The sequence below is a fragment of the Peromyscus leucopus genome, chromosome 4 (genome assembly GCF_004664715.2).
Source record: "Peromyscus leucopus breed LL Stock chromosome 4, UCI_PerLeu_2.1, whole genome shotgun sequence".
Lineage (NCBI taxonomy): Eukaryota > Metazoa > Chordata > Mammalia > Rodentia > Cricetidae > Peromyscus > Peromyscus leucopus.
In genome coordinates this window covers 70,422,431-70,439,341 of record NC_051066.1, presented here as the reverse complement: position 1 = coordinate 70,439,341, position 16,911 = coordinate 70,422,431, and the positions used below count along the sequence as shown (strand labels likewise).

General features: G+C 43.1%; 1 long non-coding RNA gene across 1 annotated transcript in view; it reads right to left on the bottom strand.

Moving 5' to 3' along the window:
- LOC114699738 overlaps nt 1–14,686 on the bottom strand; it is a 39,852-nt gene extending 25,166 nt beyond the window's left edge. The window contains exons 1-2 of the long non-coding RNA XR_003735576.2: nt 14,538–14,686; nt 14,004–14,111 (exon numbers count right to left, since the gene is read on the bottom strand). This is a non-coding gene — a long non-coding RNA (uncharacterized LOC114699738). The remainder of the gene's footprint in view (nt 1–14,003; nt 14,112–14,537) is intronic.
- Between the last annotated feature and the right edge of the window lie 2,225 nt (nt 14,687–16,911).

Genomic DNA, 16,911 nt, shown 5'->3' with positions numbered 1-16,911 from the left:
CCTGATGGCTTCCCCTCCAACTCTCGCACACTGATAAGCAGCAAATCCTCTTCTTCCACAGGGTTGTTACTAGAGCCACCCGCCTTTACATGCCTATGTCTTTCTTTACTCCTCTGAACGGCAAGCCAAGAAAATTGTCAAATCTTTACCACTCCATCTGCATTCTCTTAATTGTAGTATCTATATCAATACCTTCTTTGTGATTCCAACATTATATAGCTCCCATATCCTGCTCAATTCCAGTTGATACTGTATTAGTCATGCTGAAGATATAGAAGTGACAGTAGCTAGTGTGCCATGCTCAAGGCCCCAGAATATCCAAACATTTACCCATATTAATGCCATTCTCCCTTATGCATTCCAATTTCATTTCCTGTAATTCTGCTTCGATAATGCTTATTAGAACATGTGAATGGTTCATCTGGGTTTTAGTTCCATGTAGTGGATTGGGTTTGGTGACCCCAGTTCCAATTACATATGCATTCATTTGCAACTAAAGTCTGAGTCTTCACAGCGTAAGTTTAGCTAATTCTCTACACGATCTGCATAGATTGTCTTTCCCTTAGCCTTAGTGCCATCTGCATACCTCATTTAAATTTTCCCATCAATGCTCCAGTTGGCTAGCATTCTAGTGTATTTTTCTGGCCAGTTTCTCTCAAAACTTTCTATTACGGTGTCAATGACCAAAGTTTTCCTAAACTCACCACTTTATTGTCAGATACTTTCTTTACTCAGCCACCATGACTCTCGAGTACTAATTTTCGTAACAAACAGTTTTGCCTATATGAGTAGTACAACTAATATATAACTTATGGTCACCATTGTGTTTTTAAACAGAGCTTTATATCAGATCCAGCAGGTAGTTATTGGAAGGAGAATGCAACAAACACCATGGTGGAGAGTTGGGCTCCTTTCTCTAATAAATGCGTCCCTCTCATTATGAGGCAAAATACTTGGCAGAAAGTCTACTGGCTATCCATGGCAGTTCACCCCACAAGAACTATGTACAGGCGAACATCATCACACACGGGGACATTGCAAAGCAAGAGCACACGCAGTTTATGAGGCGAAGACCCCAGCCATCTCACCCACAGGACCTGTTATATTAGACTTATTCCATTTGCCTTAGTGGAGATCCTGTAGCAAAGGATACCATGAAAAAAAATACATCCGTTTCCTTCTAAAGACAGCTCCTTCATGGACCTATTACTTCCGTACAAGTTATTGCACTTACCTCATTGAGGTTTCTACTACTTTACCAGTCTCAGCTTCCTGCCACCATTCAGAACAAGTTCTCCATCATGAGATAACACAGGAGACACAGTCAAAGCCGATGTTCAAGCACTGCTAGTCCCCCATCGGTACCTCTCATGTTTCCTAGACACCGAGAACAGCACCTAATTGGAAGAGCATTGCTAGTGCATGAAATCATGAGGTACTCTTCCTGAACCTCATAGGTAGATCCGTAGGCTCATAGCCTTTCACACATCGGTTATTTCACAAGTAAAATCCCAGAACCTTTCATCTCTGTTAACCCAGCATTCCAAGTCAGACATATAATTACTTCCTCTCAAAATCTAAAGAAGCTCGTTAATAGCGCTAAGATACACAACTGTGTTTAAATCACTAAATAAAGGAACAAATAGACGCTCTGACTTAAGTGTGGTCTAATTTAAAATCTTGAACAGTGGTCTGCTAAACAGTGACATTGCAAAGTTTTTGTCCTTTGATACAACAAGGATCTTACAAGTGGCATGTTCTTTGGTTTTGTTTCCTTTTCTGGAAATAATATACAATAAACTCCTCCTGGCGCACCCCCCTAACAACAAGTCCCCTCTCTTCACAGGTGCTATCACCTTAGAGCCAGCTCTCGATCCTAACGAATGGTTCCAACACTTGACCTGTCAATATGGGACACATAGCCTCTAGCCACACTGCTACCCGCAAAAAGAGATTTATTCTAAGTTCACTATTCTGTTGCTGGTGATAAACACAATGTGACCGATATCACCTCTCTGGAGGAGAGCAAGCAGGTTACTAACTGAGTAGTTTTCCTGTCCTTGCCCACATTTACGGACAAGTCTCTGTCATCTTCCGCCTATGCTCCACCAGCCATCACATGACCCAACCCAAGATAACACACACCAGAGGACTTATAATGTGCTACAAAACTGGTAATAAAGATGATCCCACCACTAAGGGCCGTGGCAGGCTTCCTTAAGTAACTATTCTTATAGCTTAAATTAATCCATCTCTCTATAAATCTTGATACGCTTTGCTCCTCCAAAACCCGGTCCGTGGCTTGTGTGAACCTTACCGGTCTACATCTCATTAATAGGCGTGGCAGCTGGCTAGTCGACCTTCCTTCTGCCTTCCTGTTTCTTTCTTTCTCCTCTCTGCCTCTGTCTGCCCTATACTATAATATCTGCTCTAGCTCAGCTGGCCAGATCGTGTTTTTATGTTCCATTGGTATCTACGAATCAGACCAATTGGACATACAGAAACTATTCCACAGATACAGCTAACGAGTTTAACTATGTTATACCTCTCTTCTTTATGCCGTCCATGCTTTTCATATGGTCATATCACTCCCATCATCATCACAATCATTATCTAAATTCTATATACGCTATATATCATATATCTAATATCATTTAAGTAAATTTGTCTTATCCTCCCCACTCACATGAAGCTAGAACCAGTTTCCAAACATGACTTCCCAGAAGCGATGATTGCCACGATGGCTCTTCACTGGCCTGGCGCTACTCAGCTACTAATACTATCGAATAAAAACCCAATAATCTGCCAACCTGCACTGAGACAATTCGATTGTGGAGGCTTCTTCTACTTCCCAGGAGATTCCTATTTGGATGGTTGCATCACTGATGTCAATTTGAATAATATTAAACATACCTCAGCGCAACACTCTCAACCTGCCTGAGAAAAGCACGTAATTTTTTATTAAATGCCTAGTATCAATTGTGTTCTGGGTTTTTTATATTTGAGAAATATAATGTGCCAATCTTATCAAGTCATTAAGGGATTATATTAGATGTGCAACATTATCTATGTTAGAATGTGGCATTTTTGTTTGGAGTATATGGTATATGCCTTACTTGCTCATGGAGGCAAATATCAGTCGAGATGTGTGGGTTTGGGCTTTGGCATGGGTCTCTAGTGCTCAAGCATATGCTCGGCCATGACATGGTGAGGCCTACACCACGCTATCAAAATATACCTATATGCCCTGTTGGATCAGATGTCGAAGCGGTCCTCAGAGCCCCCTTCTCACAGTCACCATAGTCCTGCACTACTGATACACCTGGCAAAATGCACTCAGCCCGCCATTAATTATAATGGCACTAAACCTCTGAGCAATATGTAATTTACCCCAACTAAATGTTTTCCTTTAAGGCTTTCGCCGTATGGTCATGTGTGTCTACTTCACGAAGAGCACCCCCCAGTAGAAATCCTAGACTAAGTTTTACAACCAGTTCTTCGACTGATGGATTGTCTGTTGAGGTATAGGAGGGCCCAACCCATTGTAGTGCGCTCTACATAATTTATCTCCGGTACCAGTGTGCGCACACTGGCATTAGGTGAGTTCAAAGCTAGCCTAAGCTGATGAGAGTGTGTATGCAGAGAGGCAGAGCAGCAATCCGTTGCGCGTGATTATGGTCTGCCTCAAGTTCCTTTGCCACTGGGAATTAACCCTTCACTCGGTATTGAGTGGATTGTGTAAACTCTAAAAAAACTCTTAATTACTCCGAGAATTGATTCAATTGTCAGTAGTTTTTATCAATAGGTAAACAGAATGAAATGTAATAGCGGTACGCTACCTCTTTCAAATAGATCCAACTAGTCTTCCATTCTGAAATGGTACATCATTTTTTTACTGAGAAAGTTACTATCTAAACCTCAAGTATCTCCTGCCTCGCTATAAAATAATCTCTGATACTCTTCATCTAAGTGACGATCCTAAGATCAGAACACAACGATGCTAATATACTAAGTATTGCTCCCATGTCCTATTGCAGCACCTGGACAAGAGCAAATATCACCATATGCAATAAGGCGACCATTTCACAGATAGACCCAGTTCAATGTGTGAGATTATCTTAATAGTATACCGTATACCAAAGCTAATTTTATGCTCCCTATCCTCCTCTCCCCTCCCTCCCTCCATTAATCCATCCCACACGCCTCTCTTGTTTGTGTGTGGTGTGTGTCTGATCAATACTCAATAGTCTGATCCGCCCCTCGGTACTGGCCGCTGTCCGTGTCGAATCTGTCTTTCTGTCTCTCTCTTCATTTTAGGTATGTAAGACCCTCTAGGAGAGTGATTAGACACCTATACACGTCTGAACATTCCATTCATCTCTCAATCCGCTCAATACTCCTTACACTCAGACTGGTATCTGCAACCACTGCTCCACGGCATACCATAGCTATACCTACAAGACAGCTAAAAAATCTGTCAACCGAACTCGGTCAGACTAACCGGTCTTCTACTTTGTGTCAGTCTCCATAGTATTAGGACGAATGAGCCAATAGCGTTACGGTAGCACTGACAATATTTAAACAGATAATATCTGGATGTCATGAGTGAATGCGTCCTATCATTGCCCTATGAAGGCAAGCCAGGGACTGAGTGATAATATGAAAGTATCTCAGGGACAGTGAGGAGGGCGGCCCACCGCGATTCCACTCTAGCTGGCCAGTAGTGAGAGAGGAAAAGCACACCACTATAAAATGAAGCCTGAGTTCATAAGGGATGACATAAGATATGGAATTCGGTAAAAAGGCATTAAGACAGCATGCCAACAACTGACAACCTCGAGGTATGGCAAGGAATCCCAGAGTACTACCCAGTTATTCAAAATATTCTAAAAAGCAAGAATATGAGGACTAATGAGAGATGGATGCCATCTTGAGCAGTAATGTTTGGTTGTGACACTCACATATTGTAACACAGAGGAGTGGCTCATCCCAAAACGAAGTTAACATACTACATCCGATCCCGAAGACTTCTTGAGCCATTTGTACATGCATTATGAATTAAGAGTACGAATCATAATTGCCGCAGATGGATAGCTCTAGTTATTCACTTGCTCATGTAGATAGTTGAATTTTGAAATCGAATACAAATTATGCCTCTATTGTAAGACATCTTGAGCTTTCCCAGACTATACCTCAGTTTGCTAGTCAGCTAATTTGTAATAATTGATAATTATGTGATAGGCTCAAGCCAGTCCGAGTACGGTTGCTCAAGTTGTACCCTAAACATCAAATAGATCTTATGTCCGCGAAGTAATATACAAGAAGAGATGTGTGGAGAGATTTTCCAGGACTAATCGTGTTGCGTACTCCAGTCTAATACATGCGACACATCCATACTGAATGGATCTCTTAGTACGTGATGAGAACATATATATAAATGTCGAACAAGACACAGTAAAAAGAATCAGGCTGGAAATAAAACTCAACTTCTGGCCTCCCTGAGCCAATCCACGTAGCTGCCGACTCTGAACATAATACACTAATCACCAAGCAAGGAAGACTGCGACAGGATGAAGACTCGGAGCCGGAAGCGACGAAGAGAAGGAGGTGAAGAAGGCCAGGCAAGTTGAAGGAGAGTGAAAGGAAAAGAAAAGAAAGAAGAAGACCCAAGAAAGATAAGAAGAAGGTAGAAGCAAGAAAAAGAAAAGAAAAGAGAAGAAATAGAGATAAGCGAGAAAGAAAGAAAAGAAAGAAAGAAAAAAAAAAAAAAAAAAGAAGAAAAAGAAGAAGAAAAAGGAAGAAAAAAGGAAGGAAGGAAGAGAAAAGAAAATTTTCTAGTAGCTGCTGTTGGGAGATGAAAAGAGGGTCAGGATCCATGTGAAAAAGTAGGAAGGGGTCCTTTCAGATACCTGAGCAAGAGATGGTTACTCATGTCTTGTCCTCAGCTGGTTGCAAAGGTGAAGACAAAAAATCTCATCTTATTCTAAGATTTATTTTTAGTAAAGATTTAACAATTTGCAAAGACGTGTCTTCATTTTTGTAACAAAGTGTAAATCACAAAGATTTGAGCATGCAATGTGCTGTGATGTAATGTCTGGGAACTGTTGTTCTGGAGAATTAATTCTGGTTGGTCAGGTAGGAAAAGGCCCAGGAGCTTATATGTGTACACTGGTGGTCTTGTGACCATGACTGCTTGGATGCCTCTTCCTGGTCTATGGTTGATTTCCCATTGCTTGATACCACATATCAACCTTGAACCTGACCTCAGCAATGACATTTTTGTGGCTGCTGAGTTAGTTAAAATCTGACCCCACTGTAGATACTCTGAAGTGATCTATACTACTCTATAAGGACCATTGCTGATAGCTCATTGGATGGGGGCCTGGTTACATTGAGAAACACAGGTGAGAAGGACAAGGCTTCACCATTTGCTTCCTAGGACCATCCAATCCAGTGATTCTCAGTGAGAATCACTATTAACTTTTGGAAAACATTGCAGAGAAAATAGAGTATGAACATAGAGTTCAGAAGTTACTGGGTACTGTTAATGGGCAGCAGTTTGAATGTCACGGGCTCTTGATCACGTAGGGCCTTGTACAACCTTCTTTCCAGCCTTCAATCCTACACTTGGCTTTGACAGAGGAATATGTGTCAGCAGATTCCAACAGTTGCCACTTAGCTGATGGTCACAGCAAGTGTCAATCTATGCCTTATTTATCCTCAGCCTCTCTCTCTGAAGATGAGTATCAAGACAGGCTGAAAAATTCCAGCTCGGATAAGTTATGAAACATTGTTAGGGACATATATGTAATCAGACAAGCTAACTCCATGCCCAGGTCTAATGGCTCCAAAGCCCACATTCTTTATTACTGAACTATTCTAAAACTGTCTCTTAGAGAAAGCCACGGGTTCAGTCCTAGCCCTGCTCCTTAGAAGCCATGTGACTTTGGATGTGCAATTAACCTCTCAGAAACCCAAGTCCTTTTCTATAATCAGGTTTCTGACCCATGCTTTTTCAGCTAAGAATTCTTAGTTCTTGGAAGCACTGTTACTTGCTGCTACCCAGTTTGGCCTCTATCTGTCATTGTTATCTCATCATGGCCTTCAGGTTTTAGCCAAGGACCCCAGCTCATAGCTTGGCCCAAAGTAAACAACCAATGTCTACAGACTGAATGTTATGATCTCCCCATGTGATATGACACCTGATTTGGGAATTTGGGTCATGTTCTCTGGTGTTGGGTTAAACACCCCATAAGAGCCATACTGATCCTTATTAAAGTCTTATATAACAAAATCATGGGCATTAAATGGAAAACTGGAAAAAAAATCTGTCCATATGACTCTAGTAATTCATTTAGGTGATACAACTATATTTGAATAACTATGCATATCAATTTATAATATATTCATTCAATGAAAAAAGATGGATGTGGACTACCAAGCATTGAGAGTATTTCCACATGGTGTATTATGGATTTTACAGATGTAAAAAAAATCCATGATTGTCACAAGGTGACATTTGTCAGCATGAAAAGAGAATGGGGCTGCAGAAGTGAAGACTTAGCATCACTATGCCCACAGCACCCTCACACTCTGTGAGTCTTGATGGCTACAGGCAAGAAGATACAGGCTTTCTTTTATACATCAAACCCCACAAAGTGTCATGCAAAGTGTTCTTAAACTTCAGTTTAAAAATATTTGCATTACAGAAAAATCAACCATCCCTCAACCACAGAGAGATTTTTGTTTAAAAAAAAGTGAGATGGCAAGTCCTTCATCTATTAATAATTTTATAGTACTGATTCTTGTCTCTGCTCATTCATTCCACAAGCATTTATGATTCACAGACTGGGTGCCCTATCCCTTCACTGAGCTCCTGGAATTACAGAAGAAAAACATGATGATACCTGTGTTGTTTGGGGACTCACAAACCAGAGTCAGAAAACAAAATCCTCCTGGCTTTTGAGCAATTCCATTTTCTGAGCCTGTTTATATGTCTGGAAAACAGAATATATGCCAACTTTTCATGGTTAGTGTGATAAGAGTCTCAAAAAAAGAAAGAGAGATATAATGATCTCATGGTAATACCTGGCACATTGTGGGCACCCAGTACTGTCACTGTGGTGGTTGCCATGAAGCAATGCAATGAAAGCATGATGAAACCACAGAGAAAAAGCCCTACCATTGTGGAGATGTGAAGGCATCATGACAGTGGTGAGCACTGTGCAGCAGAGATTTACAGCATCCCTGCCTAATATCACTGAGCAATTCCCGAGTGGCTATTAACTTGTCATTTGGAGACCTCCACTCAGGAGGAGTCTGTGTCTTTTTTTTCTGTCCATGGTGACATCTAATGTCTAGCCTTTCATTTTCCCCAGCAGACCCTGAAGTCTTCTAAAGAGAAAACTTGAGAGAAATTGAGAGTATGTAACCATTAAAATTAATTGCACACAAACATTAGCAATCAGATACCCATTGCTGACATGAAATATGGATAAGGAGTCACTGAAACATTTATATTAAATTACTTTTGTAATAATATTTAACTTTGGAGCATTAAATATTTAGTGCTCCTTTCTTGCCATTTGCAAAGAAGCTTCCAGCTCTTTGAAAGCAAAAAGAATCCATGTCACCCATTTTGTCTCAGGGGCCCAGCAGCTCTAAGATGAGACCAGCAGACATATCTGTAACTGGGTAAGAGTCAGCTTTCATTCATTCAAGAGAACATTATTGTCATTTTTGATGCATGTATCAGTCAGACTTTTCATTGATGAGACAAAATACTTGAGGAAAACTTAAAGGAGGGGGTGTTTATCTTGGCTCATAGTTGCAGAAATTTCACTCTGACTCTGTGAGCAGGGTGAGGTAGATAGAGCCAAAAAGGTGGTGTCATGGCAACCAGGAAGCAGGAGTGACAGTTGGAGGAGAGAACCTTGCTGGGACTTCTCCTTTTCCTGTTTTATTCCACTTGGGCACCATCCTGTTGGATGGTGCTCCCACATTCAGGGAGTATCTTCCTCACTTAGTTCCCTCTTGGGAAAGACACTCAGAGGTGCAGGTTACCAGTCTCCTAGGCACTCCAATAAGTTGACAGTCGAAGCTCACCATCCCCAGATAACACCAAGAAACACAGAGAAATACAAAGCATGATCCCAGAATTCATAAGTCACATAAGAAAAGAAAACAGGAAAGCCAGGCATGCCGCATGTCTTTCTGCTGCCCTCAGCTCCTCCAGAGTTATTTAAGGTGTTTTTTTTTTTTTTTTGAAGTTTTCTGTTTTATTTTATTTTGCTCTTTCTTTATCTCTCTCATCTATGACTTTTCCCATCCTGGGTACCTCTCTCTTAAACAGACTTTTCTGTCTGTGGATTTATTAAACTCTTACAGGAGTCATCACTTCCCCAGAAATGTTCTCAAACCCAAACAGTGATGGCTTCTGCAAACTCCCAATCCATCCTGGACACTATTCAGCCATGTGACCCATCACCATGCTCTCTCTCAAATGATCCAATCTGTCTTCCTTACCAACTGTGAGCTACTTATATATTATTCACTGGTGTATCCCTGGTGTCCTCTACTTTGCCTAATGGAGAGTGGGTATTCAACAAACTTTTGGCAGACTAATAAATTAAATAAGTGAAGGCAATAATTAGTTGGCTATGTGCTGCTCTAAGTGTGCTCCTGGTTGTGGTTCAGGCATACCACAGGGTACAATAGGCTTCTTGTGAAGGACGGGGAGCTATCAGGAAATCCTAGAAGTAATGATGAAGAGCAAATTCCTGAGAAAATTGGGCATCTTCTAATTATAGAGATTTAAACCACAATTACTTAATTAGAATTGTGATTCTTAAAATATACTTCAGGGCCCGGGGAGATGGTTCAGTGGGTCCAGTGTCTGTCACACAAGCATGAGGACCTGAGTTCAGATCCCCCAGTATCCACATAAAGGCTTGGCATGCTCACATGCATCTGTAAGTCTAGTGCTGTGGAAATGCAGATAGGAGGATCCCAGGAACTGGGAAGAAGACAGTCGTTAATTGTGGACTTAGTGAGAGACCTGGTCTCAGAAGACAAGGTGGAGAACAGAACAGCAGTAGACAATACTCAGCATCAACTTCTGGCCTCAGCAGGCACCCACATACATGTACAAATGCACCTGTACACACACAAACATGTGCACACATTTATTACACACACACCATAAAATAAAAGTTTTAAAAATCTACTCCAAAGAATTTCACATCCATATAACATGACTTGGCCTCTGTTCCTCTCCTCATTTCACTAACATTCCCACCACCATGACCATACCTTCCAATGCCATCTGTACACTAGAGAATAAGCAGAAACAAAGGCAGGAAGTGGTCTTTCTGACATCTTTAGATGGAGAAAAGGGCCTCCAACTGCTAGCCCCTCTGCAGGCTAAGTAGGTAAGTCATGTAGCTAGTAGCTAAGCTACGTAGAAGGAATTCCAGTCCAATATCTGGTTGCACCCTCCATTGCTTCGTGGAAATTGGCTCTAGAACCAATCTTATCATTGGAACCTATGCTCTCTTTAAGACCATCTCCTCCTGGACCTCTTAAACTACTATATGCCACACAGTAGGATTCCCAGAGATACAAAATGGCCTTCTGGTTCCATTTGAATAGTGCAGAACATTTTTCAAAGTACACAGTCACATAAAGTCCTGCGAATCCTATAACAATTATGAATTACCATAACCTAAGTGTCTGCCAACATCAAAGTCAATGGGAATAGACTAAATTCCTAAATGGGAATAGAAATCTGACTGTTGCTGCTAGGGAATGTTTCTAAGGTGAAAAGGGACAAGCTAATTCCAGATGTAGGGCTAAGGGTCAGGAGCTCCATAGTTGTTTTGCAGCTTTGAGTTCATTAGGCTATGGGTACCTAGAAACATTAGCACCTCTGGGAGGGTGCCCACGACCTGCTTTGTGTGCAGACCTGGGGAAACTGCTCTCTTTCAACTGCAGATTCCTTGACCAACTCCCAGTGCAACTGAAACAGCCCTGCTGGATCCACTTGTGTTTTCTTAAAGTAAGAATATTGTCATTCTACATCATTTGGATGACCGAATATCAGAAAGAAAAAACAAAAGTCTTAAAAAATATGGTGGCTGAATACAAATGAAGTCTACGTGCTATTTATAGAACTGTATATACACAGGACTGCAGAGCATGGATGAGGGAGTGTGCAGGATTTTAGTGGCTTCTCACAAGTTTACATTGTCTCAGACTTCGTTTTAAGCATATTTACCATTCTGTTAGCAGAGGCAGGGCTTATTCAACCTTGCACAGTCCTCCATTTCCTCAAGACGACTGGGCCAGATATTTGCCTTATTCAACTGACTCGTTGTGGGACAGCTTGATACAGCCTATTTAAATTGCCTACTGTCCCCACACTACTTATGCATTGTGCAGATACACTATGGTAACCACCTCCCTGCCATAACATGATTCCATAGAATTCATAAACGCACCAATAAGAGCTCCTCTTGGAAATCCACGTGGATCACAATAAGGGATTCGGCCCACAGACCCATTGCTCTCACTGTCTCTTGATCCCCACCGTGCTGATCCAAGAGGGCTATCCCTTCCCACAGCCTGTTGAAGTTCATTCTTCTTCCTGGAATCCATGGGTCAAGAGACCACCCCTGCTGTGTCAAGTGTTCAGATGCTCTGTCCCACTGCACTGCACCAACACACCAGAACCTTCTCTGCTGTGCAAAGCTAGAAAAGTGTCTATTTTGGTGGGGGTTGGGGGGACAGGTACAAGTGAGGCAAGAGCAACTAGGGCATCTGCCAGGACAAGCAAGCAAGCCAGACACACCAGAAACACACCATCTTCTAGGAAAGGCACATTGTAAATATCCACAACCACGTCCTCTGGAGTCCCTTCAGGGCAAAGGACAGGGCTGGGGATTACAACTACTGTCCATGGGGAGACATCAAGAGAAGTAGAGGACTATATTAACAGTGTTTTTGCTCCATACCTCAGGGCCAGAGATGCTGCCACTTCCAGGTGTGATTTCATCACTCCGGGGAAACTTGATTCTAGTCAAGCACAAGGCAAAGAGCTCTAAGAAGTGATGGGCATCACTTCTGCTCACTTGTCAATTTCTAACCACAAGGAACTTTGGGAAATGTAGTCCAGTCATGTGTAAAAGAGGAGGAACAGAGAGAGAAAGAGAGAGAGAGAGAGAGAGAGAGAGAGAGAGAGAGAGAGAGAGAGAGAGAGAGAAATGGGGATTGACAAACAGCAGCTGTTGATGAAAAGTTGGATTTTTTCTTTTAATGAATAGTCTCATTGTGTAACTCTAGCTGACCTGGAACTTGCTATGTAGACCAGCTGACCTCAAATTGATCAAGATACACCTTCTTCTGCATCTCTAGTGCTAGAATTTAATGCCCAGTGAAAGTTGGGTTTTTATAAGTGCATTTGTGGAACGGTGTGTTGTATGCAGTAACAAACTTAAATCAAAAGAACAAAAACAGACCTGTAATCCAACCCTGGCACCCAATCTGCCTATAATTCTCTAAGAACAAGCAAGTTGCAGGTTCTAACCTGGGTCAGGGAAACCAAACACCACTTTGGTCCACTCCTGCTCGCCCAACTTCAGCACCAGCCACTCCACAGCCTTCTTTCTGTTTGCTGGAAAGGAGCTAAACATCCGGCCCCGAGTCTGAAGGTGCTCCTGTCCTCCCCTTAGCTGCACCTCTGATAAACTCCTGGCTCATTCTGCCTGTATGTCACAACACAGAATATGCCAAGCATTGCATGCTGATGGCACTGTAACCATGATGGGCTGCATCAATGCACACTGGCTGGAAGGAGGTCTGATTGCCCAGCACGTCCATTTGCCTCTTGTTCTAAAATCATCAATCATTTTCTCAGATTTCAGTGAAATGGCCTAAAAGAAAAAAAACAAGAACCCCAAGCTTGGGTACAGAAGGGAGGGGTGTATGACGCAGGTGCTAGTGAGTGGGCAGTCTGCTCAGAAACACCCACAGCCCTGGGCCCTGCACTATTGTCCAGAAGCTGAGTGAGCCTCTCACAGGATTGAGTCTCTGCAGGCACCTGGCTCCAGGCAAGTCTCATGTGCAGACATGCAGCAGCAGTCTGAGCCTTTTCTGCTACAGAGTCCTTCCTGGACCTACCATCAGCTTCTAGAACACCAGCTTTATTCATTCACTCTCTCCTTCAGCAACTGCTGTGCAAATACAGCAACCCAAAGCCTTTCACCCATTCAGATCCTCCCATCCAGCAAGCTCATTCTCAGTAATCTAGCCTCAGGAAATGAACCTGCATCTAGAAATACTCATAATACTCCAGTGACGACAGCACAAGGCACACAAAGCTGGAATATGTTCGCCAGCCAGTAGCAATGAAACTAGTCCAATTAGAGTGACATACAGGAGAGACATTGAAATATACCTTGGCTATTAACTTACAGTAATAAAAAGTGAGTAGACTGTTAGTGTTAAAGGAGAAGAAGGGGAAATCACAGCAGTGGACGTTCAAAAGAAGAAAGGGCAGCAGGAGGGGATGAGAAAGAAGAGGAAAAGAGGGAGTTTTAGTGACATGGGACATTGCAGATTAGGGAGTCTGGGTGTGAAGTACACAGAAACAAGCCCTATTTCTTGAAATTCTTGTAAACTGTAAGCCACTCCTAAAACATTGTTTTTAAAGAAAGCATCAACAATCTTGTATGGGGAAGCAGTAGAGTACATCGGTGAGTAAAGGTGTTTGCCACCAAGTCTGATGACCTGGCTTGGAACACAGGACCCACATGGTAGGTGAGAACTAGCTCCCAAAAGTTGTGTGCTGAGCTCCATAAACATGCACACACACACACACACACACACACACACACACACACACACACACCGAACATGCACACACCTATACATAAATGTAATAAAAATAAGTGCAAGGAGACAGTTTGGAGAAGCAGTTGGAGAACTAACTCACTCCTCTGTTTTACCTCTGTCCAGCATAAAGTCCCAGAAGAATGTGTCCAATATGCTGTACCTAATGATACTTTGGACAGGATTTAAACTCACAAAGCCATTTGACTTCAAATCCCAGGCTCCTGCATGTGATAAACACAAGTTATTTATTGATTACTTTTCTTCAAAATCAGATGTTTTTCTGAAAATTTCACATATATAAAAATGCATGCTGATTACCCTCTTATTCTCTACCCTCTCTTACCTCCCCCCACCCTTATCTACACCTCCCTTTCCCTATAAATATCTCTCACATTCTTGTCTCTTTTTTTTTGTTTTATGGCCAACTGATAACTGGGGATGACCTTGGGATAGGTGCTATCCATTAGCACCCGGCAGGCTCATCCATGTGTGCATTAATAGTAATCCAACCAACAATAGCGATCCCTATCCCCCAGGACCTATCAATAGCCAGTAGTTCAGCCCCATAAGCCCTTCCCCATCCATGACTGATTGTTGACAGGACCAGTCTTGTACAGTCTGAATATGTTCCCCTACCCCAAACTCACATTGAAAACTTAATCGCCAGTGAAGTGCTATTCGAGATCAGTCTTTGAGGATATGTTTCGGTCTCCATCTCAGGTATCTCAGGTGTGGATCAATGTTATTTTAAAAAGGGGCTGCAGAATCAGGTTCATTCTCTCTTGCCTTTCCACCTTCAAACTGAGGAAGCAAACAAAACAAAGATGTGGCTTTAGACCCAGAAAATATTTGAAAATTTGGAAAATTCCACCCAAAAATTCATCTGTACATTTTTCCTTGATATATCAAGGAATCGGGCCACTATCAGCCTGCATTCCCACCAAGCTGCAGCTCCACAGCTTTGGTCCACAGTGAGAAAGCCCTGTGCTCTCCAGTGTGGAGGACCCTGGTTTCTATTGTCTTCAGCCAGCTCATCTCTTCTAGGATCCTTCCCACCTGGCCCTATAGACACTTGAGTTTTCAATGCTTGCTTTAAACAAACTGCTTGGTTTATAGAGTCAAAATGCCTGTATGTGCTCATTCTTTGCACCAAAGAATGAAAGATGTCTGCAGCCCCGTTATCTCCAGGCTAGGGAGTTTAATAAAACCCAGCTAACACTGTGTGGATTTAGCCCTAAGCATGCCAGGGGCCATGACTGTGAAAGCAGAACAAGGTGGAGGAGGAAGGGGGGTGAGGTATAGCACAAAGAGACAGTCTGGAAGCGTGACCCTCTGCTCCACCAGGCTGAGATAAGCTCCTCCATGAGCTGTTTCTGTGAGGTGAGGGAGAAGCTGGACTCACATAAGACACAAGGCAGGAACTCCTGAGCAGGTACACTGGATGAGCCTCTGTCGCATGAAACTTGAGCTCCACTCACTGGCTGGCTGTAAATTAAACTCTAAGAAAGCTTAGTGAAGCCTTCAGGAAGCCACAAAGTTCTTGCCTTGCCTCTTGCGAGGTTCAGAATGAGAGTGGCCAGAGAGGCCCCTTTCCTACCTCCCACTGCAGTGGTCCATGGCCCACTGTGCCCACAGCTGCCGTTCCAGTCTACTCCTGACATCTCAAAGACTAACCTGTCTAAAGAAAGGGCAACTCCCTCCTGAGCTACACTTACTCTGACACACAGGCCAGACTTAGGATTTCAGATAGCCTTTTAAGAAATACAGCTATGGGACTGGGGTGATGGTACAGTGGATAAGGTACTTACCCTGCATGCACACAGGTCTGAATTTGATCTCCCAAGAACCCACAGAAAAAGGCTTGGGTAAGGGTGGCTGCAGGTGATGTTTTTAAAAAGTGGATTCGCAAAATTGGAAGGAAAGATGGCAGAAGAGAGTCGCCCATGTGATGTTCAGCAGCCTGGAGCTCTTGCAGAAACAGGTCATTGCTGAATAGGGCCTGGGAGATGGAGAACAGGGGTCAGCAGCACTACCCACAGGCAAAGAGCACCACAGTCCTGCCAGGTCAAGGATAGGGTGGGGGTGGGTGGTGGCCTGGAGCTCCCAAGGAAACATGTCATTACTGAATAGAGCCAGTTCAAGGCCAGCTGTCTGGCCATGAAGCATGGAGCCGCTGCACCCTGCTGAGAGACAGGGAGTGTAGGGCAGCAGTGTGGATGGGGAAACAGGGACAAAGGTCACGTGCCTCAAGCCTCCGGGGCAGCTGACTTCAAGGGCAGGGAGGTGTGCAGGAGCCCAGAGCTCACACTCTGGAGAACAGCGGGATATCTGAGATGAGTCTCAGTGATGGTCCAATATTTATGGTGCTTCAGAAACCAGAAACCTCGAACCAGACCAATGAATCATTTCAATGAATGTTTGCATGTAAAGGTGTTTGGGGGAAAATATATTGTGTGACACACTGCAATTTCCAATGCCACTAAGACAAATGAATAAGTGATGGGGAATTGGGAAATATTGAAAAATGGAGAGGTGCATGCTCAGTGGAGACAGGTGGAACTAGAGATGTGACAGTGGTGACAGGTACAAGGGAAGGTTGTGGTGGACAGGGGACCATTTTGGTGCTAAGTTGGGCCATCAGGGTGGTGGGCAGCAGCCTGCAACTTGTGAAGACAGCCTTCAAACACACTGCCCAGCCAATGACCCTGGCTCTGAACAATGACAATATGTCCAAGATGAAGAATGGTTCATTTTCTGGATTGGACTTCCTTAAAAGACCTCCATGGTCTGTGCTGCCCTCAGAGCCATGTTGGTAATTGTGCTCTGTGCTGATAGCTTAGGCCGAGTTGAAGCCCTAGGTTTGTGTTGATCTCCATGGTCTGGGCTGCTCCTGGAAGTCATGTCGATGTATAAGGCCTAAGTTACCACCAGAGACTATGTTGATGTGTGTGGCCTGTACTGCCACCTTAGGTCATGTTGATGGTGTGTGTGGTACACGCTGCTGCTGAGGGCCATGTTGGG